Source organism: Aethalodelphis obliquidens, unplaced genomic scaffold, assembly GCF_003676395.1.
Source record: "Aethalodelphis obliquidens isolate GAN/ISIS:26980383/991018 unplaced genomic scaffold, ASM367639v1 scaffold14, whole genome shotgun sequence".
Taxonomy (NCBI): domain Eukaryota; kingdom Metazoa; phylum Chordata; class Mammalia; order Artiodactyla; family Delphinidae; genus Aethalodelphis; species Aethalodelphis obliquidens.
In genome coordinates this window covers 21,671,790-21,697,580 of record NW_020837958.1, presented here as the reverse complement: position 1 = coordinate 21,697,580, position 25,791 = coordinate 21,671,790, and positions in this window count along the sequence as shown.

Sequence of the window (25,791 nt, the reverse complement as noted above, 5' to 3'; positions counted from 1 at the left end):
GTGAAGGATTCTTCCAAACTCTCCAATTGTGACAAAATCTGAGTGCTATAAGTAATGCTATGAACAATTCTTATAGTAATAAGAACTGTATTCTTATAGTAATGCTATGAGCAAATCTCACCCTAACTTCAGCATTTCAACACCACTAAATCAGTTTAGTAAGTTTAGTCTCAAAATAAAATTCTGGTACTTCAAATGATGAGCTACCTTTATGAATAAGGTACACTCAACTCTACAGACAATATCTTGTCCAGGTGTTTTCACTGGGTCCTACTTTACATACTATTTTCCTCAAGTATTACAGGTTAAGTTGGTTTCATATTTTGACACCATGATTTAATTTGGCAACACACACTCTCCTTTGATGCTTTGTTCTGGCAGGCTCTACTTGGATGACATGCTCATGGGAAACACAACATCTTACATACAGATTTAACAGCCCTTTTGAGGTTTTTAAATAAATAGTTCTAAATTTTAAACAGTGCTCTATTTTTAACAACTAAAGCAAACAGTTTGCCTATGACACTGTGGCATTCCAGAGCCACAGGCCTATCTAAAACATTCAAAATCATCCTGTCTAAACAGGGGTAGCAATCATCTCTGACCATCTGCCCTGACCCTGCCCCATTTTAATACCCAGGACTGTGCATTTTAATGTTGGCCTACAGATCATTTAATCCTTCTGTTTTTGTTCAATTAAGTTAAAATGAAACTAGCAAAGAGAAGGACTTTCTATAAGCTCCCTACTTCACAGTTCTGACCTGTGATATGAGATCAGAAGTAACTATTTAATATCTATAAATAATTTTTGAAAATGTTACAGTATCAAAAACTAAGAATGCTTATTCCAGAGCATATTTTTTCTTTTGTTATATGATCTCAAAGGAAACATTTCTCCTCACCACAGACAGCTTAAGTAGCAGTGTAATTTAAAATTATGTTTTATCCTTTTTTTCACATTAAAACTAACATAATTAGAAACTTCCTCATCTCCTGCATTCAGTGAAATGAATATGAGAATGATCAATTCAACGCTTATTGGAACAGAGAGATATGCTTTTAACTAAACTCTACACACTATCTCCACAAACACACATACCTTACTTTGTAAGTTGAAATAAATTTTACTTGAGCTCTTATCTGATTTTTCTGTATGTTCTCATTTGAAAAACTTGATGAATTCAGTTATAAGCTTCTATTCCTATACTGACTTTTCCCAAGGCTCTTCTTCCCCAGTCCTCTCTTCAGCTTTGCTCTTCATAAAATCTTGTTTTGAAAAAAAGAAAATCTATAAAATATTCCAAAATTTTCTTGTTGATGACCCCAGGCTTTCAAAAGCATAATTCTCTTTTGCATTTTCCAGATCAAATGCAGATATTCATTAATAAGTGTTCTTAAAGACTTCATGCATGACATCTATTATCTTTAAAATTCGAAAGAAAACACTTTTCTTCTAGGTCACAAAAAAATTCCAGGGATGAAAGCCAACAGGAGCAGCAAGAAGGTGGAGATTAGATAGATGGAGAGGTAGATAGAGATGATATAGGTACAGACATAGATGGATAGATACAGTATACATACACACCCACACACACATACATTTCCATTATTTATTTCTGAAAGCCAAAAGGACTTTGAAAAAACAAGTATAGAGAGTATCACACCTAAGTACGATGCATTTAATGGATGTGTAAAAGGGAACAACTAACATTATTTGAAGGAACTCACCATTCCTTTTGATTTTAGCAACAAGCTAATTGAGTTTGCATCTAAAATGGGAGAAATGTCATAATTAACTCATGAAGCAAACACCAATTTCAAATTCAAAATGGTCATTTGCTAATGGAGCATTTAATAGAAAGCAACAACGATATTTTGGCTTTTACTGCCACTGATAACACATTGAAAATATCCTTTCGGTTGTTATTTTGTTAATATTATTATTTTAATCCAGGAAGCTCATCAAAGGGAGTAACTAAGAAAGATTACTGATTTTATGTTGGAAAGAAATGTAGATAAAGCTTTCTGTCATTGTCTCTGTGTGAACCATACTGTTACTAAACCATTCCTCTGATACTAATTAATCAAATAATTAGCTTAAAGTAAACATCATTTGATGCTCAAAATTTGAGATTCACGCAGATCTCCCTAAACTTTTTTTGGTTTTCTATCTAATTCTTTACAAAACAGCAATCAGGAGAATAGGGAAGAAATTTGTTACACAACAATACAGTTTTATTTCAAGTATAATTTACAGTGAAAAGGTATCTTTAAGAAAATAGATATAAGCATATATGTATATACCTGTATGTATATACACACACCAACATATATATTAGTATATATTGTCAATGTGTATCTCTTTATACAATGAAAATATCTTTCAAATTATGATAGGCCATAAATAAAACTAAGAGAACCAGATGGTGGCAAGCCTGCACTACACAAAACAATACAGAAAGTTTCTCAGGGAAATTAAATAAGATGGAAACTCAGATCTTCAGGAATAAATGAAAAGTGCTGAAATGGTAAATATATGTGTAAATAAAAGTTTATTTTCTCTGTTAATTTATTTAAAATAACATGCAATTAATTAAAGGGCAATTTTGACATTGAATTGTGGGTTTTTATAGCATATGTAGCTGTAATGCATATAACAAATATGCTGCAAAGAACAGGGAGTGTATGAGTGGAACTATGCATTTTCAAGGATTTTACATTTAAGATAAGGTGGTACTGTATTAACTTTAAGTAGGTTTCCAAATTTTAAGGAAATATATTTTAGTTACTAGAACAACCACTAAAATAAAACAAATTAAGTAAAATAAAAGAATGCAAAGAGTTATGGCTAAAAAGTAAATAGAAAAACTAAAATTGAATTCTAAATTATATTTACTTACCCCAGAGAGGATAAGAATGGTGGAGATGTAAGTAAGGGTCAGATTTTGACAGATTTTCTGTGCACTGAAACAAGGTTGGAATTAGCATGAAGACCAGGGAGAGTCCCTGCAGGGTCTTGATCTTGGTTCAGGTTTGATTTACCCTTAGAAGGATCACTCTGGGTCCCATGTGGAAAGTAGTTTAATAGAACATTTAGATGAGAGGAACAAAGACAAATGGGATCATTATTATAGAATCCAAGTAAATATCAGTAGAGTCTGAATTATGGCAATGGCAATAAATGAAAAAGAAAGAAGCAAGGTAAATAATTATGAAGCAAGCAGAACTCACTGGATTTAGTACTGACTGGATTTAGGAGTACTGATTGGATTTAGGATTTAGGAGACAGCAGAATCTGAAATAACTTTCAGCATCCTGATATAGGTGGCTCACCTAAATTATAAAATCCTGTAATAAAATTCGTGAACTTTAGTGAGAAAGAATGTTTTCCTGAGGAGCTATGTAAAGATGCATATTCAGGGATTCCATTTTTATCTTGTGAAATTCTTGAAAATTCTGATTCAGGTTGAGGAATACTCTCCTAGAATTTTGAGATGACAATTATGGCCAATTTTCAAGTCCAATTTACAAATAGTTCCTGAACATGGAGTGTGATTCCAGGCTTGATTAAGCAATCATGGGATGGATTATTGCCTGCACTTTTTCAAAGACACACAACTACACTCACAGACTTTAGAACCCTGCCAAGAACATGGGTAAACAATGAAACTCTTAGGTAATTACAAAAGACAATAAGTAATTAAATGTCATAGTAAGTGACTGTAAATAATGAAATCTACTACTACCCCTGGCATAAATGGCCAAAATACAAATGATGAGGATGGTCCTCTCCAAATATATTTTCCTGGCCTACAGTTACTGAGGTCAACAAAATCCATGAAAATACTTTCACAGTCTTAACACCATTTATAGGCTATTTCTTTTTTTAAGGAAACAATACAAATTTTCCGAGTATATAAATATTGATTCCACTTTGTTTTGTTTTTGTTTTACTTTCCAAAATGTATAAAACCTGCTAATTAGAAACAAACCCATGCCTACATTAAAATGAAGATTTATGTTTATCAATACCTGCTGTTTCTGAATGATATATCATCAAGATTTTATTCTTTTCATTTTTACTTTCAAATATAACAGGGCACTAATATTATTTAAAGAGTTGTTTTGTAGGTATTTCTGTGTATCACATGGTAGAATTATAAATATGCACATCTTGTTAAAATTTAATAGGATAAATTAAAGATATTAAAAATGGGTAACAGCATAATTAGTTTCACTGGCAATCTAAATGGCATTCACAGAGAGACATTTTCTTTTCTCTGTGAGTGCTGATGGGAATTTTGGTGTCAAACAAATGCCTGCTAGAATCAAAAAAGCATGTCAAAGCATAGACAGCAGAAGCAAGAAGTACTACAATTCTGCAGCCTGTGGAACAAAAACCACATTCACAGAAAGACAGACAAAATGAAAAGGCAGAGGACTATGCACCAGATGAAGGAACAAGGTAAAACCCCAGAAAAACAATTAAAGGAAGTAGAGATAGGAAACTTTCCAGAAAAAAATTCAGAATAATGATAGTGAAGATGATCCAGGACCTCGGAAAAAGAATGGAGGCAAAGATCAAGAAGATGCAAGAAATGTTTAACAAAGACCTAGAAGAATTAAAGAGCAAACAACTAGAAGAATTAAAGAACAAACAAACAGAGATGAACAATACAGTAACTGAAATGAAAAATACACTAGAAGGAATCCATAGCAGAATAACTAAGGCCAAAGAATGGATAAGTGACCTGGAAGACAGAATGGTGGAACTGAATGCCACAGAACAGAATAAAGAAAAAAAAGGAAAAGAAATGAAGACAGTCTAAGAGACCTCTGGGACAACATTACGTGCACCAACATTCACATTATAGGGGTCCCAGAAGGAGAAAAGAGAGAGAAAGGACCTGACAAAATATTTGAAGAGATTATAATCAAAAAGTTCCCTAACATGGGAAAGGAAATAGTCACCCAAGTCCAGGAAGTGCAGAGAGTCCCAAGCAGGATAAACCCAATGAGAAACACGCCGAGACACATAGTAATCAAACTGACAGGAAATAAAGACAAAGAAAAATTATTAAAAGCAACAAGGGAAAAAAGAAAAATAACATACACGGGAACTCCCATAAGGTTAACAGCTGATTTCTCAGCGGAAACTCTACAAGCCAGAAGGGAGTGGCACAATATATTTAAAGTGATGAAAGGGAAGAAACTACAACCAAGATTACTCTACCCAGCAAGGATCTCATTCACATTTGACAGAGAAATCAAAAGCTTTACAGACAAACAAAACCTAAGAGAATTCAGCACCACCAAACCAGCTCTACAAAAAATGCTAAAGGAACTTCTCTAAGTGGGAAACACAGGAAAAGAAAAAGGACCTACAAAAACAAACCCATAACAATTAAGAAAATGGTTATAGGAACATACATATCGATAATCATCTTAAATGTGAATGGATTAAATGCTCCAACCCAAAGACATAGCTTGCTGAAAGGATACAAAAACAAGACACATATATATGCTGTCTAGAAGAGACCCACTTCAGACCTAGGGACACATACAGATGGAAAGTGAGGGGATGGAAAAAGATATTCCATGCAGATGGAAATCAAGAGAAAGCTGGAGTAGCAATACTCAAATCAGATAAAATACCCTTTAAAATAAAGAATGTTACAAGAGACAAGTAAGGACACTACATAATAATCAAGGGATCAATCCAAGAAAAAGATATAATAATTCTAAATATATATGCACCCAACATGGGAGTACCTCAATACAGAAGGCAACTGCTAACAGCTATAAAAGAGAAAATCAACAGTATTGGGGTATTTTAAGACATCACTTACACCAACTGATAGATCATGCAGTCAGAAAATTAATAAGGAAACACAAGCTTTAAATGACACAATAGACCATGTAGATTTAACTGTTATTTATAGGACATTCCACCTGAAAAGAGCAGATTACACTTTCTTCTCAAGTGCAGACGGAACATTCTCCAGGACAGATCACATCTTGGGTCACAAATCAAGCCTCGGTAAATCTGAGATAACTGAAACTATATCAAGCATCTTTTCTGACCACAACGCTATGAGATTAGAAATCAATTATGGGGAGAAAAAATGTAAAAACACAAACACATGGAGGCTAAACAATATGTTACTAAATAACCAGAGATCACTGACAAAATCAGAGAGTAAATAAAAAAATACCTAGAGACAAATGACAATGAAAACATGAGGATCCAAACTTATGGGATGCAGCAAAAGCAGTTCTAAGAGGGAAGTTTATAGCAACACAATCCTACCTCAAGAAACAAGAAAAATCTCAAATAAACAATCTAACCTTACAACTAAAGGAACTAGAGAAAGAACAAACAAATCCAAAATTAGTAGAAGGAAAGAAATCATAAAGATCAGAGCAGAAATAAATGAAATAGAAACAAAGAAAACAATAGCAAAGATCAATAAAACTAAAAGCTGGTTCTTTGAGAAGATAAACAAAATTGATAAACCTTTAGCCATATCATCAGGAAAAAGAGGGAGAGGACTCAAATAAATAAAATTAGAAATGAAAAAGGAGAAGCTACAACAGACACCACAGAAATACAAAGCATCCTAAGAGACTACTACAAGCAGCTCTATGCCAATGAATTGGACAATCTGGAAGGAATGGACAAATTCTTAGAAAGGTATAACCCTACAAGAGTGAACCAGGAAGAAATAGAAAATATGAGCAGACCAATCAGAAGTAATGAAATTGAAATGGTGATTAGAAATCTTCTAACAAACAAAAGTCCAGGACCAGCTGGCTTCACATGTGAATTCTATCAAACATTTAGAGAAGAGCTACCACCCATCCTTCTCAAACTCTTCCAGAAAACTGCAGAGGAAGAAACACACCCAAACTCATTCCATGAGATCAGCATCACCCTGATACCAAAACCAGACAGAGATACTACAAAAAAAGAAAGTTACATTCCAATATCACTGATGAATATAGATGAAGAATCCTCAACAGAATACTAGCAAACAGAATCCAACAACAGAGTAAAGAATTATACACCATGATCAAGTGGTATTTATTTCAGGGATGCAAGGATTCTTCAAAATATGCAAATCAATCAATGTGATACACCATATTAACAAACTGAAGAATAAAAACCATATGATAATCTCAATAGATACAGAAAAAGCTTTTGACAAAATTCAACACCCATTTATGATAAAAACTCTCCAGAAAGTGTGCATAGAGGGAAACTACCTCAACATAATAAAGGCCATATATGACAAACCCACAGCAAACATCATTCTCAATGGTGAAAAAAAGAAAGCAATTCCTCTATGATCAGGAACAACACAAGGATGTCCACTCTCACAACTATTATTCAACATACGTCTGGAAGTTCTAGCCACAGCAATCAGAGAAGAAAAAGAAATAAAAGGAATAAAAATTGGAAAAGAAGAAGTAAAACTGTCACTGTTTTCAGATGACATGATACTATACATAGAAAATCCTCAAGATGCCACCAGAAAACTACTAGAGCTAATCAATGAATTTGATAAAGTTGCAGGATACAAAATTAACATACAGAAATCTCTGGCATTCCTATACACTAACAATGAAAGATCAGAAAGAGAAATTAAGGAAACAATCCCATTCACCATTGCAAAAAAAAAAAGAATAAAATACCAAGGAATAAACCTACCTAAGGAGGTAAAAGAATTATACTCAGAAAATTATAAGACACTGATGAAAGAAATTTAAGATGACACAAACAGACGGAGAGATATACCATGTTCTTGGATTACAAGAATCAACCTTGTAAAAATGACTAAATTACCCAAAGCAATCTACAGATTCGATGAAATCCCTATCAAATTACCAATGTCATTTTTTACAGAACTAGAACAAAAAATCTTAAAATTTGTATGGAGACACAAAAGACCCCGAATAGCCAAACCAATCTTGAGAGAAAAAAATGGAGGTGGAGGAATCGGACTCCCTGACTTCAGACTATACTACAAAGCTACAGTAATCAAGACAATATGGTACTGGCACAAAAACAGAAATATGGATCAGTAGAACAGGATAGAAAGCCCAGAGATAAACCCATGCACCTATTGTCAACTAATCTATGATAAAGGAGGCAAGGATATATAATGGAGAAAAGACAGTCTCTTCAATAAGTGGTGCTGGGAAAGCTGGACAGCTACGTTTGAAAGAATGAAGTTAGAACACTCCCTAACACCATACAGTAAAATAAATTCAAAATGGATTAAAGACCTAAATCTAAGACCGGACACTAGAACACTCTTAGAAGAAAACATAGGAAGAACACTCTTTGACATAAATCACAACAAGGTCTTTTTTTGACCCACCTCCTAGAGAAATGGAAATAAAAACAAAAATAAACAAATGGGACCTAATGAAATTTAAAATCTTTTGCACAGCAAAGGAAACTATAAACAAGACGAAAAGACAACCCTCAGAATGGGAGAAAATATTTACAAATGAATCAACAGACAGAGGATTAACCTCCAAAATATATAAACAGCTCATGCAACTCAATATTAAAAAGACAAACAACCCAATCCAAAAAAGGGCAGAAGACTTCAATAGACATTTCTCCAAAGATACACAGATGGCCAAGAGGCACATGAAAAGATGCTCAACATCACTGATTATTAGAGAAATGCAAATCAAAACTACAATGAGGTATCACCTCACACCAGTTAGAATAGGCATCATAAGAAAATCTACAAACAGCAAATACTGGAGAGGGTGTGGAGAAAAGGGAACACTCTTGCACTGTTGGTGGGAATGTAAATTGATACAGCCACTATGGAGAACAATATGAAGGTTCCTTAAAAAACTAAAAATAGAGTTCCCATATGACCCAGCAATCCCACTATTGAGCATATACCCAGAGAAAACCATAATTCAAAAAGACACATGCACCCTAGTGTTCATTGCAGCAGTATTTACAATAGCCAGGTCATGGAAGCAACCTAAGTGTCCATCGAGAGATGAATGGATAAAGAAGATGTGGTACATATATACAATGGAATATTACTCAGCCATAAAAAGGAATGAAATTGGGTCACTTGTAGAGACATGGATGGACCTAGAGACTGTCACACAGAGTGAAGTAAGTCAGAAAGAGAAAAACAAATACCATATATTAACACATGTATGTGGAATCTAGAAAAATGGTACAGATGAACTGGTTTGAAAGGCAGAAATAGAGACACAGATGTAGAGAACAAACGTATGGACACCAAGGGGGGAAAGTGGGGGGGGATGGTGGTGGGATGAACTGGGAGATTGGGAATGACATGTATACACTAATAGGTATAAAATAGATAACTAATAAAAACCTGCTGTATAATAAATAAATTAAATTAAATTTTAAGAAAAGAGCATTTCATCATTAGGATATTGTTATAGCTCCCTAGATAGCCAACTCATGTCTCATTAGAAAGTAAGTGTCAGCATTGATGATGAAGTTCACCTTGCCCAGGAATTGTCCTTTCTGACAAGTTAAATGCTATGTGACAGAAGCCTCACTCAGATACAATTCAGGTAGATTTGAGGTTTCATGAAGCTCTGAACTCTACAGGTCATTGCTATGAAAGAGGTGCTACAGAGGTGCTGGATTACTGAGAGAAGTCCGTTAGTTCAACTACTAGGCAAAAGAAAGGACTGTTAGGGGCCTCAGATAGGACTTTTAGGGGCTAAGTTGTGTCTTAAAAAAATCATATCTTGAAGTCTATTTCCTAGTACGTCAGCATGCCACTATATTTGAAGATAAGACCTTTAAACAGGTAATTATGGCAAAATGAAGCTGGACTAGTGGGTCCTAATCCAACATGACTGGTGTCTATATAAGAAGAGATTAGGACACAGACATGCACAGAGGAAAGACCATGTGAAGACAAAGAAAAGATGGTCATCTACAAGCTAAGGAGAGAGGTGCTCAGAGGAAACCAACCCTGCAGACACCTTGATCTCGGACTTCCAGCCTCTCTTGAGAAAATAAATTTTTGTTATTTAAACCACCCAGTCTGTGGTACTCTGTTATGGCATTCCTATCGAATTAACTCATGAGCATAAGCTCCAGCCCAAGTGCAACTTCATACTGTCATTTAACCAAGTCTTTATAGAGTGTGTCTGCCAAAACAGCAGAGACTTTATCCCTTGAATTACAGGAAATTTGGTGTGACTCATCTAACTAAAATCATATGTCAGTGTCCTTATACCTGTTTCTTTTGCCAACGCTGTATAGGCAGTGACTTAATGCCACCTCTTTTTGACATTCTAAACAGGAAGAACAGTCATTCTTTGACTTTAATTACAATTAGCACAACTACAGTGTCTTTTATGCTCAAGGAATGATCCTGTATATCTTGGCAACCAAACCAGTGTTGAAATTTAAGAATGAATTGCAGTACTGTTCCAAAACTGTACTTTCATCAGAAAGAAAGTTCTCAAGAATATTAACCTCTTTTTGATGTATAAGCATACTGGAAAATATATCCTCTCATTATAATGACCAGGGTTTTTGAATCCCAAATTGAAATGCATGGTATGAAAAAGATTTTTTAAAAATACTAATTGTGTGTGAATTCAAATCGATGAAAAGTTTTACAACTGTATAAACATTAAGTACACTTTTTTTGGTCCATTTAATGAGTTGTCATTGCCATAAAGAGGAAAATCCTAGAAAATTAAAATAACAGAGAAAACTCGATATACATTGGTCATGCCTCTAGGGAGAAGCTTCCTAGCTCAAATATACTGTGGGAGTTTTAAATAAGAAAAATAAACATGCTTGAAGAGAGTACAGAAAGCTCTCCCTCCAATTTATGATTGATTCATATGGACCAAGCAAGCCCCAAGCGTATCAGCTTCAGGCAAGGATGCAGGTTTTGACTAATGAAAGGCCCAGCTGGTATAATACAGGACAACTTGTAAATGTTTCCCCCCGTATAAAAACAGTCTGTGATCGATTTGCAAGTTGGGAAGAAGGAGCCATAGAGTCTTTTCAGAAGAAAGAGGAAGCAGGCTTTAAGATACCTCTCCTACTCCTTGATGTCGTATATGATCACGGTAGAGAGAATGTATAAGACAGGCAAATCTTCCAGAAAAGTTGTTCAGATGAGAGATCTTGAATCTACTCTTAATGAACAAGAGAAAAATAAATAAATAAATAATAAAAGGGAGCTGGGTTTCTCACAAGACCTACTTACAAGTCATTTATTTGAGACCGAGTTATTTAAAAAAAAGAAAGACTTTTAGCTGTGCAGTCTCACTAATATCCTTTAGGGGTCCTCAAGCGGAAAAACAACATTCTAGCTCAGAGTCAACTTTATGTAAGAATCCATGGGATACAGAAGAAAATCAGAGGGACAAGTACAATGCAAAGAGAACTTCACAGTATTCTGAACAGAAATCATTTTCCATGGCCAGCAAAGAGACTTTACTAGAACCTGGCAATGAGGTCATAAAGGTCAACTATATCCTTCTTACAGTAACATCTTTGTAACTGTCAACTTTATCATTGCTAATGTTTTGCACGTAACCTCACACCAAAATTGTAATCAATGATTTTTACAAATGCACTTGGAACCAATGTAAATATCAAGAGTTATAAACATGTCTAGGTACTATTAGATGTATGTAACTAGGCAGGTTAAGCTGACATGTATATCAAGATTCTGGTGCCCAGAGTTGCTAACCTAGATAACTATGCTTTTTTTTTTAAGAACATTTTGTTAAATGGGTTGCCTAAGCTATTTATTACAGATGAGTACATTAAGACCAGGGTCTGTGAAGGAAGGAGTCAAGCAAAAGGGGAACCAGTAATTTTACACTGTATTCGGAAACAGTTATTTCTAGTGAGCTGTGGGAAATTTGGGATTGATACATAGAGAAATAACAAATTCAGAGGGTGTTGCCAAATTTGTAGAATGAAGAGTAGGTACTAAGACACAGATGAGGAATCTAAAGTATGTTTAAGAAGAAGCGGTCTCACAATGCAGTCAAAAGCAATGGTATATTTAAGGAAGAACACATAACTTTGCATTGTAGAAGTACATGGAGGCAGTTTAGAATAGAGAAGAAGGCTAAGGCTATGATATTGAGAAATGAGTACCAGGTAGGAACAGAACACTGAAGGATATTAAGTGGGAAAAGATTAGCATCTGATTCATAGTTCAGCTAGATCATTTGAGCCAACGGGACAACTGAAAATTGGTTCCGAAATAGTAAAATCAACTACCACAATAGCAGCTTCAATTTCTAACCTAAAATGCATTTCTATTTGCATCCCTCAGCTCTTTGAGAAAAGGGTAGATAATGATATATTTTTAAATATTACCATTATTATTTTAACATTATTGAAGTAATTTACATACAATTTTGTGTACAATTTATCGCAATCCATCAATGTGTCTACTTGCTCCTCCACCTTCCCTATTGCTGTGGTGTGGTGATTGGGAGCATGTTTCTTCTCCTTAAGATTGCGCAGGACCTTTGAAGCTCCTCTGCTGTGGTACAGATGCAAAAACTGAAGCCCAGAGTGAGACAGGGACCCATCTAGGCATAAGGGGCACAGCTGTCCTGGACTCCTGGAGTTTAAAGAGACTTTGCCAGTGGTGAATTTGCACCAGACAGTTGCTTAACCACCAACACTAATATCAGGTGACAGACTATTTTCTGTCAAAGGATCTTGGCATGAGAAAATCCTAGCAAATTTGAGTTTTAAACACTTAGAGAAACATGACTTAAAAAAAAAATCACAAAGTTGCAGAATCACTTTTTAATGGCATTTCTACATTCCTTTTGTAGATCCAATTATATATATGGACTTTTCTTTCTGTTGAACACCATTGGGTTTTTTTGTTTGTTGGTTGGTTGGTTGGTTGACATGGCTTCTATCATAGATGTGCTTGTAAAAATTCTCTTAGCTTTTGTTGTTGGAATATAAACCATTTTGCTGTCGATTTAGAAAAATATTTTCATGTGATATAGAATTCAAAGTAGACTTTTTTTCACTCATTTTGTTAGGATTTTCAATGTGTTTTAGATTATGTTTTTTCTAATAAGTTATTCTTTATTCTTCATTCTTATTTTCATTTAATAGAAAAATTGTTTTTTTCTATTATTGATCTAAAATTTTGGTTGTGAGATTTCTATTTTGTGGTTATCTCTTTATTCTGGTTTGGATTCACTCAGTTTTTCAGACCATGTTTAATATTACTCAAAAAAGATGGATTTTCTCTGGCCATTATTCACTCAAATATCTTTTCTGTCCTTCATTTATCCCACTATATTTTTTCTTATTCTGCAAATCACTACAAATATCATTTCTATTGTCTTCAAATTTACTCATTATTTTTTTCCTAGAGTCTAGTTTGGTATAAGTACCATTTAGCAAATTTTTTACTTCAGACATTCTATTTTAACTTATAGAAATGTTACTTGTCCTTTTGTGTTACTATTTCTCTCTTCATTATGTTAAAGTTTTCCTTTACATATCTGCACATATTTTCATATCTCTACCAGATTCTTTTTCCTCTAATTGCATTATTTCTGTCATTAAGTATCCCATTTTCCTGATGCTTTGTATGCCCAGTGATGTTTTATTTTATCCTGGACATTATAAATGCTACATTATTTTTTTTTTTTTTGCGGTACGTGGGCCTCTCACTGTGGTGGCCTCTCCCGTTGAGGAGCACAGGCTCTGGAGGCGCAGGCTCAGCGGCCATGGCTCACGGGCCCAGCCGCTCCGTGGCATGTGGGATCTTCCCGGACCGGGGCACGAACCCATATCCCCTGCATCGGCAGGCGGACTCTCAACCACTGCGCCACCAGGGAAGCCCTAAATGCTACATTTTTGAGTGTCTAGATTTTGTTGTCTTCCTTAAGAGAGTTTGGGGCATTATTCTGCCAGGCAGATCAGCTTGGTCCTTTCAAGGCTTTTTTTTTTTTTTTTTTTTAAGGCTTATTTTTGTTGTGTGAATTTTTGCTTTCCAGCCTTATGTGAAGGGACTGAGGTGTTAAGTAGAAATTAACACCTTATTGTGGAAACCAAGTCTTGCTTTTAAGCTTTTTTATTATTGGGCTAGAGTAGCCTATATTCTCAGGTTAGAATTTTCTCACTCCTAAGGTGTGGTCTTTATTCAAATCCTAAATACCCAGAATTTTCCAAGAAATCTCACCATTAAGATTCGTTAAAACTTTAATATTTCTCAACGCTATAGGAGCTCTGGGAATCGTTACCTGTACTGAGCATTTTCCCCTCTAAGCTTGTTCTTTGTTCACTCTCACGTGTTCCACCCTATGTATGCTCAGCTTAATATTCAGGCAGTAGTCTAAAGTAGTCCTTATACTAATTTATGGAGTTATTTCTGCTACTAGCACCCTTTCAGTATTCTACATCCAATTTCCATTCATTCTGGACTACTTAATCTTTGATCTCTCCTTTCGCAGCTCAAAAATACAACGTATCTGTTTGAATTCCACATTTCCACACTGTGGTTCAATAAATGCCTTGAAGCCAAAAAATAGGGCAATGATGGAGATTACCATTCTGGTTCCCATTCTCTCAGGGATAACGGCTCTGCATTGTCTATTGTCTAATACATAAACACAGTTGCTTCAGGAATTCTGTCTAGTTTTCTAGATGCATACAACTGGATGGCTAATTAAAAGTACTGAAATCATCATATTGAAAAGAGGAAGTTATTTATGATTTTTGAATTGACAATAATTTTATATAATTTGCCACTTGCCAAATATTTCCTAATCCTGAAAGGCTTACAAATATAAATGATTAAGCTTTTCTGGCATTCAATAACCTGCAATATTACAGATATAATATTATGGTGTACACTTAAGGATAATTCAAAGTAAGATTTGATGATTTTTGTAACAGAGAAACAAAAAGCTTTGGGTTAATGAACAAGGAAAAAAATTAATTCTGCCATTCGTTAATTCTGATATGTGATGTTCTCATGGAACACGTTATGGAAGAATGAGATGGGATCTTTGGAAGTAGACATAGTAGAGTGGAGAGTATTCTAAATGTTAGTGCCAGAAGATTTAATAGTGGAGGAAAATAAAATTTATATTTAGAATGGAGTTCAGTGCTATTGAGTCCTTAATTTCCTGTATGAAAATGAAGATAACCAGAAAGGCAGGATAGGAAAAGATGGTGAAATATTCTGAATGCAAATTCAGACATATTTTCTGTATGTTCTGTAACATAACGTATTCGATATATTCAGTAAGTTGAGAGCCCCTGAAAAAAAAAGCACTGTTTTAGGAAGAGCAGTCTGACAGCTCTCCAGATCAATGGCTTGAATGGGAATAAAGTTAAAAGTGAGGATGCTGTTTAAGAGGTTAGCGTCACAGTCCATAGCAGTGAATACTCAGTGCCACAACTTTGACACTGGGTCTTTAAATATGAGGGAATTGCTACAAGAGCTATTGTAGAGGGTGAAGTGATAGAACCTGGCAACCTACTGGATATGGGAGTTAAAGCAGGTTGAAGTGTTGAATAATATGCTTAAATTTTCAGTATATTTTTATAGGTGTCTAATTTCTCTTTGTATAATGTATATGGGAAGACCTAGAAAGGATAATGGTCTGAGGTACTGATACTGAGCCTGGGTCCTCAGTGTTACAATTGAAATAGGTGAGCCAGAAATAAAGGAAGGATGAATACAAAAGTGGGTTAAAGAATAAAGGCCCAGAGTCATAACCACAGAAACCAAATATGTTGTTAGATCTGAGGGACAAGTGCTTGTTTGGAAAAAGATGATAAGTCATGATCTAAAGAGACAGGACTAACAGATAAGGTATAAAGGGAAGCATATAGTCAGTAGACCCATACTTGTGTCCCTGAAGGGGCCTTGAATATCAAGCACAGTAAGCACTGGGTCTACCTCTTTATGTGCATGTCATGGTCTGGTTAAAGGTACAGTTTTAAATAGAAAAACAAGTGAGAGACTCTGGATGGAAAAAATAACCAAATTGCTCAGCTTATAGGACACCTATCTGCCATATTCATTAAACATTATGTGTGTTAAAAATGTAATGAAAAACTGAACACACTGTAATTAACTTTAGTTTCCTCCTACATGTGGCTGATGTGGTAGGAGTATAAGGAATAAAATACAAGGAAGAAAACAAAAACCTTCTCTCCACATAAAAGGCAACATGACTCTTTGCTATTTCTCTCTCTCTTTTCCATCTCTTCCTTTCATTAGCTAGGATGAGTAAGACGTCCCTTGGCATTTACCAGTATGAGAAAAAGCCCTGCCACTTTGCTCTCTTTCCAACAATCCTCTTCCTCTTAGGACTGAAATTATACATTGAACCAGGTCTTGCCTCCTGAACATGCTTGGCTGCCTATGGCTGCTCATTCCTTCTTTTTATCAAACACTCATGTGAAAGCACTAATTGCTTCAGGAGCTTTTAGCAAGGGATCAGTTGGAGGTTAATAAGTTATTACTGTTTGGATATAGGTTTAGGACTATAAAGAGTGCACTGAGAATTTTAGGCATGCTCACATCTGTACTGCTACAGAGTTCTGCCCTGGGATTTATGAAGCAAGCCTATGTAATAACAGAATGAGGTACTGTTACATATGTGCCATTATTCCCTGAGCCTATGACTTATTTTGAGACATCGAAGTAAAGCCAAGGTAGAATTAGGGCATCCCTAATCGGCATAACATAGCTGGGGGAAACACGCAAACATATCTTCTGGTTTCAGTTTACATTCTTGATCTCCAACATCAAGTGGGCCCACAATTTCTTTACATGACTACCCCATATTTTCCTAATTCTTGAACTCCATTAGTCTGCTAGGCATTATTTCTTATGTACTCCTCTCTCCCAACACCCCTAAATACCACCTCTCCATCCTCATTCTCTGCTTGTCACCTTGCTTCACCACATCTACCCACAGACTTGCACCTTTACCCACGTTTTCTGCCTAGTCTTCTGCTGTAGGTAAACATTTTGTGCTCCTAGCAGAGCCAGTCACATCACTTGTGCAGTGGATCCCATGCCCTCTTGCCTATGAAAGGGTATTGCTTTGGTAATTACACTTTCCTTTGCCTGTATCATCAATTCTCTTCTATTTGTTATTTGCTTAGCACACATACTAGATGCGGTTTCTCACATCCTTGAATAAACCCTCCTCTCACCCTCTATATCTTTCTTTATGACAAACAAAAAACCCACTTTCCTCAAAGAGCTGTCTATATTGTGTCTTTGCCCATTTTATGTTTGACCCATTTTAATCAAGACAGCTGCTCTATCAAAATAACAGTTCTCAAGATCCTCAGTGTGGTCCACTTTGCTATATCTGATCATAATCTCATCATTAGTTAATGACTCAGTTAATCCTTTTATCCTCCTTGAAACACTAACTTTCTGGCTTCCAAGCCACCATGTTCTCTTTGTTCTTTTGTCCTACCAGTATCACTTCTTCTCATTCCCCTTTACTGGTCCTTCTCATATTTCTGATGCCTTAACAAAGGAAATCCTTTCATCTATATTAACTTTAATAGTGATCTTATCCAGGCTCTTGCCTTCAAATTCCATATATAGACTGATGAAGACATGTATCTCCAGCCTGAACTCCAGACTCTTATATCCAATTGCTTATTCAAATCAACTTAAATGTCTAATAGCCATCTTGATCTTAACATTTCCAAAACTGAACTCTTCATCTTCTCCCTAATTCTACAATGCATTTGATCTTCCCTGCTCACATAATGGCATCTCCTTCCTTTCAGTTGCCCAGGCCAAAGCATTTTGAATCATTTTTTAAATTATTGTTATTTATTTGGTTGCACTGGGTCTTAGTTGTGGCAGGCGAGCTCCTTAGTTGCGATATGAGAACTTAGTTGCTGCATGTGGGATCTAGTTCCCTGACCAGGGATTGAACCTGGGCCCCCTGCAATGGGAGCTCGGAGTCTTAACCACTGCGCCACCAGGGAAGTCATTTTTAACTCCTCTTTTCCCCCCTCTAAGTTACTACATCAGTCCATCAGTGACATTTTTACCATCAAAATATATCTGTCACTCATCACATTTACAGCTAACATTTCGTACAAACCACCACCATCTTCATCTTGCTTACTGCCCTAGCCTCCTAAATGACCTCACTGCTTCTGCATTTAACGCGTGTGTGTATTTATTTCTCAAAAGGGTAATAAGAATGATCCTCAAAGCCCACTATACCACTCAGAATAAAAGTCAAAGTCATTACTAAAAGGCCTACAAAACGCTATTATCTGGCTCCTTGTTAACTTTCTGACTTCTTCTCCTAAGCTCCTTCTGGTACTCATTCTTCATGGGCCACATTCTACCTTGCCGGCCTCAACATATTACTCATGTTGCTACACAAAGCATTTTTCATTTATTCTGCCTGGAAGGCTCTCCCCACCAAATATCTGCTTCTTACTACCTAAAATTTTTAGGATTTTACTCAAATATCACCTTCTCAGTGGAGACTTCCTTGACTACCTTATTTAAAATTAGAAACCCTACTCCTGAAATTCTATAGTCATTTCCTTATTCGTTTTTATTTGTACACTTAAAACTCTCTGGAAGAACATTTATTTCACTTACTTTGTTTTTACTCTTTCTCACTTTCCTGGAATCTTGTGACTCACAGTATGGTTCCTGATCAGACCAGCAGCACTATTACTCCTTGGGGGCTTCTTACTAATGTAGAAAACCAGATCATATGCCAATCCTACTGAATCTGGATCTGCATTTTAACAAGATCCCCAGGAGAATACTACGCTGGAATTCTCACAAGGAATAACATGTTCGTCTGCGTTTTTCTGGCATATAGACAATGCTCGTTCAACATCTGTTAAGTGAACGGACACATTCCTTAGTTTTAATAACATATGAGTAATATCAACTCTCACATTCTACTCTAATAGGAAGGATGGATAGAGAGGATGAGAAATGATGGTACTGGGTGAAGTAGGGACAACAGGAGAAGTATGAATGTTGAGTTCTGTCAAGTTTGATGTGGTTTTTGCCTTTTGTAGATTGAAAGCAAAATTCCAAAGCACACCCTTCAAACTTTAAGATCAGCTCACACTGTTATACAGCCAATCCCACATTATTTCTCTGTGAAATAACTAAAATTGTAGGATTTATAAGGACATGAGCTGAGGTTCCAATTAAAAGAAAAGTTGAAACAGAAATAAAACATTCTATACTGAAGCCACTAAGCTCAAAGGCAGCTAACCTGCAAAAGGCAAAGAATGATCTGAAAATAGTTTGAACCTTGGGAGAAATGTATTGCTTTACATACTCAAACTGAACCTAATTTTCTTATAAATAACCAAACATGTAAATACACACAGTGATCATCTTAGGCCAATAACAAAATGGTTGAAACATATTATAGTAAAAGAAAAAATATACCCTTATGCTTGTTTTCCAAAAGTCCAAAATATAAACTTGCATTTTTTGTTCAACGAGATTTTTATGCTGTGTAGAAGTTATTATGCTTATCTCTATCAGGTCTGCTAATTTTATCTTGTTGATAATTTGCACATGATTTTGCTGACAATTTGGAAATTCTGCCTGTATGGTTGACACAAAATTCTAATAATTGCTCCCTCTTAGCACAGCACTAGCTTCTACTGTGGATAAACTGTCATCATTTTCAAGTGGGTCAACAATGGGTGGAAAATGAGATATCCTAAATTGTTACCACAATTTACTGAATTAAAGTGAGATTTGCAATTTTCGTTTGCATCATTATTAAGAAGTACTACCTTTCAGAATTATAAGCGTCTTCAACTACAGGAAAATTAAAGCAAAGGAAAGCCTGGTACTAACTTGCAAAATGTGTTGGTTTTGGCTATACACTGTAATTGGTGGGAGACAGAGGAAACTGAAATTACTGATATCAAAATCTTTCAGTGTGCTGACACTTGAAATATTTATAATTATATTTTGGTTGGTGTTTATGTCATTCAGAATAACAATACAGCCTGAAAAAGGATTAAATATAGAGGAAATACTGGGCTTCCTTGGTGGCGCAGTGGTTGAGAGTCCTCCTGCCGATGCAGGGGACGCGGGTTTGTGCCCCGGTCCAGGAAAATCCCACATGCCGCGGGGTGGCTAGGCCCGTGAGCCATGGCCGCTGAGCCTGCGCGTCCGGAGCCTGTGCTCCACAACGAGAGAGGCCACAACAGTGAGAGGCCCACGTACCGCAAAAACAAAAACAAAAACAAAAACAAAAATAGAGGAAATACTACTACCTGTAGATCTGCAAAAAGAAAATTAAAGAAAGTGAGAGAATAAAATTAGAAATAACAAGGAAGGACAAAACATTTTACCAGATAATGGATGAGCATACTTACTGAAGAAGTCAAATAACGAACTTAAATACGGGAAGAATAGCATTTCTGGTCTAGATTAAGGAGATCAGAGGTTGGAATCTATTCCGTAAGACATCTTTGCTTATTTCCTAACATGATCATATTTCATAACCATTCTGATCTTCAGATTCCCCCTCTCTAAAATGGAGAATTTAGTGTGCATCATAAAAACATAACTCACTGATATTTACAAGAGTAAATGACATGAACTATGGAAAACTATCATGGAAAACTATCCAGTACTAAACTCATAATGTTATAACTTTGGGGTTAGAGGAAAATTGATGCTTTTTTAAAGAAAAGACTTTATGCTTCAGTTCAGTCACCTTCATGTTGTCTGAATTGTCATCCTTTAGAAATGACAGAGGTGGGAAGTAGCAGAGCAGAGAATAAGAATTACAGTAGAAACAAAGAATCAGAGCCAGAGGTGGTCAAGAGAAATAAAAACGCCATCAGAATTTCCTAAAATATTGAGAGCAGAAGAATAAGAGTTGCAATGGGAAGGGGATTTGGTCATACTTTTGAGCCATTATTACTCTATTAGGACAAAGTACTTCCAGGCAGCAAACTTGGGCCAAGGTCTGAATAATATATAATCATCTACTGTGCTGGCAAAGATTTAAATAACTAGTGCAATATGCTGGATGCAAACAGAGGTTTCAGTAAGCAAACACCACAAATACTTACAGAAGCACCCATCATCCAACTACCATTCATGGTTTTAAAGTAAACCATTATTCAAGTATTCAAGATACTGTTTGAGTGTATTTCACACTGAAGAACAACAGTTTTGTGACAATCTCATGCTAGCCATAGGTTTATTAGTATTGCTGTTGGTCTACTTAAGAATGCTTAAGAATAGTGTATATTGAAGAGTGTCTAAAGAGCTTTCCTTATCTTTCATCTGTTCTCCAGACTAGTTTTGCTATCCTCCTTTTACAATATGAGAAAGTTGAGGCTCCCAATGGTGAGATGGCATGTCCAAGATTACCAGGTAAAAGTGTGAAAACAGGATTCACATATTTTTACTTATATTACTCTACAAACATTGCTAATTCTTTTTTACCACTTGATTTTCTTTCTGTTATCTGATTAATGGTATATGTCTAATTTTCACCAAAGTTAATACTCTAAATTTTCTGGAATTATGTTTTATATAGAGTCAATTCTTGGTATTGGGAAGAAATGGAAAGAATGTCAGAAAACCTTGTGAGTTAAAATTCCAAATACCAGTAAAACCTATCAATATTTTTAAAAGGTGGTGATTTCTAACAGATGGAAAAATGAAACCTAGATAAAATAAAATAAGAGTATTATATAGAGAAAGCAATAATTCATTGGGTATGGATACTGTGTGGTACACTGGACTAATTCTCAGTCTATCTTGCTGTGCACATGATTCAAATTCACTGCAAATCAAAAATAATTACATATACTAGGCTGTATTCTTCTCTACAGCTTTCACATGATGTTGTCAACCAAGCACATGTTTGTTTAGATACCCACTACGTTGATATGAATTTCCCTCACTGGATTCTTCTGAGTAAAATAACATTTATTTTTATATTTAATTAAAGTCTGTATCTTTGTTCTTTCTATTCAGTCCCCAAGTCAAGTCTCTCTCTAGTGTACTTATCTACTTTCACCTGAAAAATACCAAAAATAAATAAAACTAAGTTAAATGACATTTAAATGCTTATTATATTTATATGCCAAATTTATTTATTTTTGGCTTAATCATAAGAGGGAATTTGTTAGAAGATACCAAAAACCGCTGTTGTTTTTGCCTTTTCCAGAATGTCATATATTTGGAACCATATAGAACCTTCTTAATTATTTTTTCTGCTTATCCCGAACTCCCAATTTATCTCGTCCCCACCCTTTCCCCTTAGGTATAATCATAAGTTTGTTTTCTACCTCTGTGAGTCTGTTTCTATTTTGTAAATAAAGACATATGTATCCTATTTTAGATTCCACATATAAGTGATATCATATGGTATTTGTCTTTCCCTGTCTTACTTCACTTAGTATGATAATCTCTAGGTCCATCCATGTTGCTGCAAATGACATTATTTCATTCTTCTTAATGGCTGAGTAATATTCCATTGGATATATGTACCACATCTTCTTTATCCATTCATCTGTCAATGGACATTTAGGTTGCTTCCATGTCTTACCTATTGTAAGTAGTGCTGCTATGAACATTGGGGTGCATGTATCTTTTCAAATTAGTTTTCTCTGGATACATGCCCAGGAGTGGGATTGCTGGATCATATGGTACTCTACTGTTTAGTTTTTTAAGGAAGCTCCACACTGTTTTCCATAGTGACTGCACCAATTTACAGTCCCACCAACAGTGTAGGAGGGTTTCCTTTTCTCCACACCCTCTCCAGCATTTATTATTCGTAGATTTTTTAATGATGGCCACTCTGACAGGTGTGAAATGATAACTCAATGTAGTTTTGATTTGCATTTCTCTAATAAGTATCGATATTGAACATTTTCTAATGTGCCTATCGGCCTTCTGTATGTCTTCTTTGGAAAAGTGTCCATACAGGACTTCTGCTTATTTTTTGATTGTTTTTTTTTTTGTAGAACCTTTTTAATTTTTAATTGAACATTTTCATATTGGCTCCTTTCACTTAGCAACATGTAAGTAAGGTTCCTCCAAGTTTTTCCATGGCTTGATAGGTCATTTCTTTTAATCATTGAATAATATTCCATTGTATGAATGTACATAGTTTCTCCCTAATATTGATATTTTAATAATATTAAATGTTTCTATCGCTTGAGCATGGCATAAATCTGCATTTATTCAGGCACTCCATAATTAACCCAGCAAGAGCTTGTATTTTCAGTGTAAAGATCTTGGACATCTTTTTTTTTTTTTTAATCTTGAGCCCAAAGGACTTCATATTTTTTATGTTGTGATGGGTATTTTGATCTCCATGTATGATTAGCTAATGAAATTATATAGGTATATAATTGATTTTTGTATATTGACCTTGAATTCTGCAACCTATTAGTTCTAGTATATATTGCAAAGTTTCCTTCATGACAGTAATGCTATCTACAAATAAATAGTTATACTTCCTTCATTTCAATCTGTATGCCTTTTATTTATTTTTCTAGATTTATTGAACTGACTGGGACCTCTAATACAATGTTGAATAAAAGTGATGAGGGAGGGCTTCCCTGGTGGTGCAGTGGTTGGGAGTCCGCCTGCCGATGCAGGGGACATAGGTTCGTGCCCCGGTCCGGGAAGATCCCACGTGCCGCGGACCGGCTGGGCCCGTGAGCCATGGACGCTGAGCCTGCGCGTCCGGAGCCTGTGCTCCGCAGCGGGAGAGGCCACAACAGTGACAGGCCCGCGTACCGCAAAAAAAAAAAAAAAAAACATGAGGCTACTTTTAGACTACCTGTTATTTTTGAGATGAATACTCTTCCCAGAGTATATATCCCAAATTCTTTTTTCCTAAAAAGAGACACAATGAATATACTTCTTTTATCATCTTGCAATTTTTTCCCATATTTCATAGTGATCTGAATACCAGAGGAAGGCCATATGACAACTGAGGTAGACAGCATAGTAAATATAAGTGTTTTTTTTAGTATAGTTTTTTTTTAAAGTTTAGAGCAATTATTTCAAGTTTAGTTTACTACTGGTTTAAAATTGAAGTATTTTGCCTATAAGAAATTATGAAATACATTTCTTGGCACATTAAATGATTAACACTGCAACTTTCTATGGGGGCAAGCTTCTTTTGACCTAGCTGGAAATGCACATAATGTCACTTCCAGCACATTGTACTGGCTAGACAAATTACTAAGGTGGGTAGAGATGCAAGGAGAGGAGAATTAAGCCCTATCTCTTAGGGATGTCAAATAATTTTTCTGCCATCTTGATCTATCATAATCATCAAACACAATAACTTTTTCATTTAACAGAGTAGTTATTTTATGTCCCAAAGCATTCCTACTATGGTCTATTTTGAAAGTAACCTAGCATTTCCCAAGACAAAAATAAGTCAGTGAAAAAGCTTTGATGTCAGTGAAAATAAAAGAGAATCACAAAATTTTGGCATGGACTATTCAGTACTGCCTAGAAACTCAACCTTTGAAGAGAATGGGCACAGGGGAGTGAAAAATAATCACACATGCAAACATCAATCATATCTTGAAGGGGAAAAGAAGCAAAAGCAATCAAGGGCTCACATGCCAAGCTGTTTATATTCCTGTTTATATTCTCATTGTACACTGGATTAGAACACAATGTCTAGACATATTGGCTTCCAGAATTTTAGCATCATGCATCCTGTTCTGGAATGGGAAAGAGTTTATACTGTGTCTGGGAAAAATTATATGCCATGGTAGTTGATAATGGCAAACTGCCCTACCATCCTTCACAGAGAGCAGTTACAGATTTGTGTGGCATCGTTTCAAAGCCGTAAATACACTCAGTAGTATAAGAGACTGTACCTCCTTTAAACGAATAAGTTCATGAGTAAGAGAAGAATGGAGTACCTATACTGTCCTCTAGTCAGGCTGCCTAACTAATCACTTTGAGTAAATTCCAAAAAGAATAATAGAACAACTACTTTAAACCGTACTCAATGCCTGTCTCCAAGGAGACAAAGGTGAAAAGTGAGAAAGTGTATGCAAGGTGCCTGATACAGGGCCAGGCACAGAGTGTTAGCTCAATGGGAGCTACTCTTTTAAAACATGTTTGAAAAGTTACTAATTTTAAGTAATGGAATCAAACTCCTATTCAGACAGACATCTGCACTGTATCATGGAGATGCTTTGATACACCATGTACATTAACACCACAGATAATAAAAGAGTTATATACCTTCTAAGAACATATCATCAAATCATATACATTAAAATAACAAAAACATAGATTTTTTTTCCCCTCCATATGTTGACTAACTGGAATAAATGGACAGCCACCAGGTATTACTGTGTAATTTCCTTGCAGCTAGCACTATTATTAACACTATGGATTCCAAAAGAACTATAAGGTACAGCTCAGGCTTACAAGGGATTTACACTCTAGTAGGGAAAAAAAATGTTCACAAGAGGAATTCTTAAAATCAGTTAGAATAGCTGAAAAGCAGAGAATCATGGAATAAGAAAACACCATAAATTAATTCATTCTTCTAGCAAGCATCAAGGAAATGGAAATGCAAATTTCAGACAGACATGGTTATGTTGAGAGACAAAGCTGCATGAACATTTTCATATTTCTGCACAGTCTGGGCTTTATGAGTGAATAACAAACATGCCTTGGAAGTTACAGATAATACATTGCTCTGGAGGGACTTAAATTCATATTCCCCTTGGAGTCATTT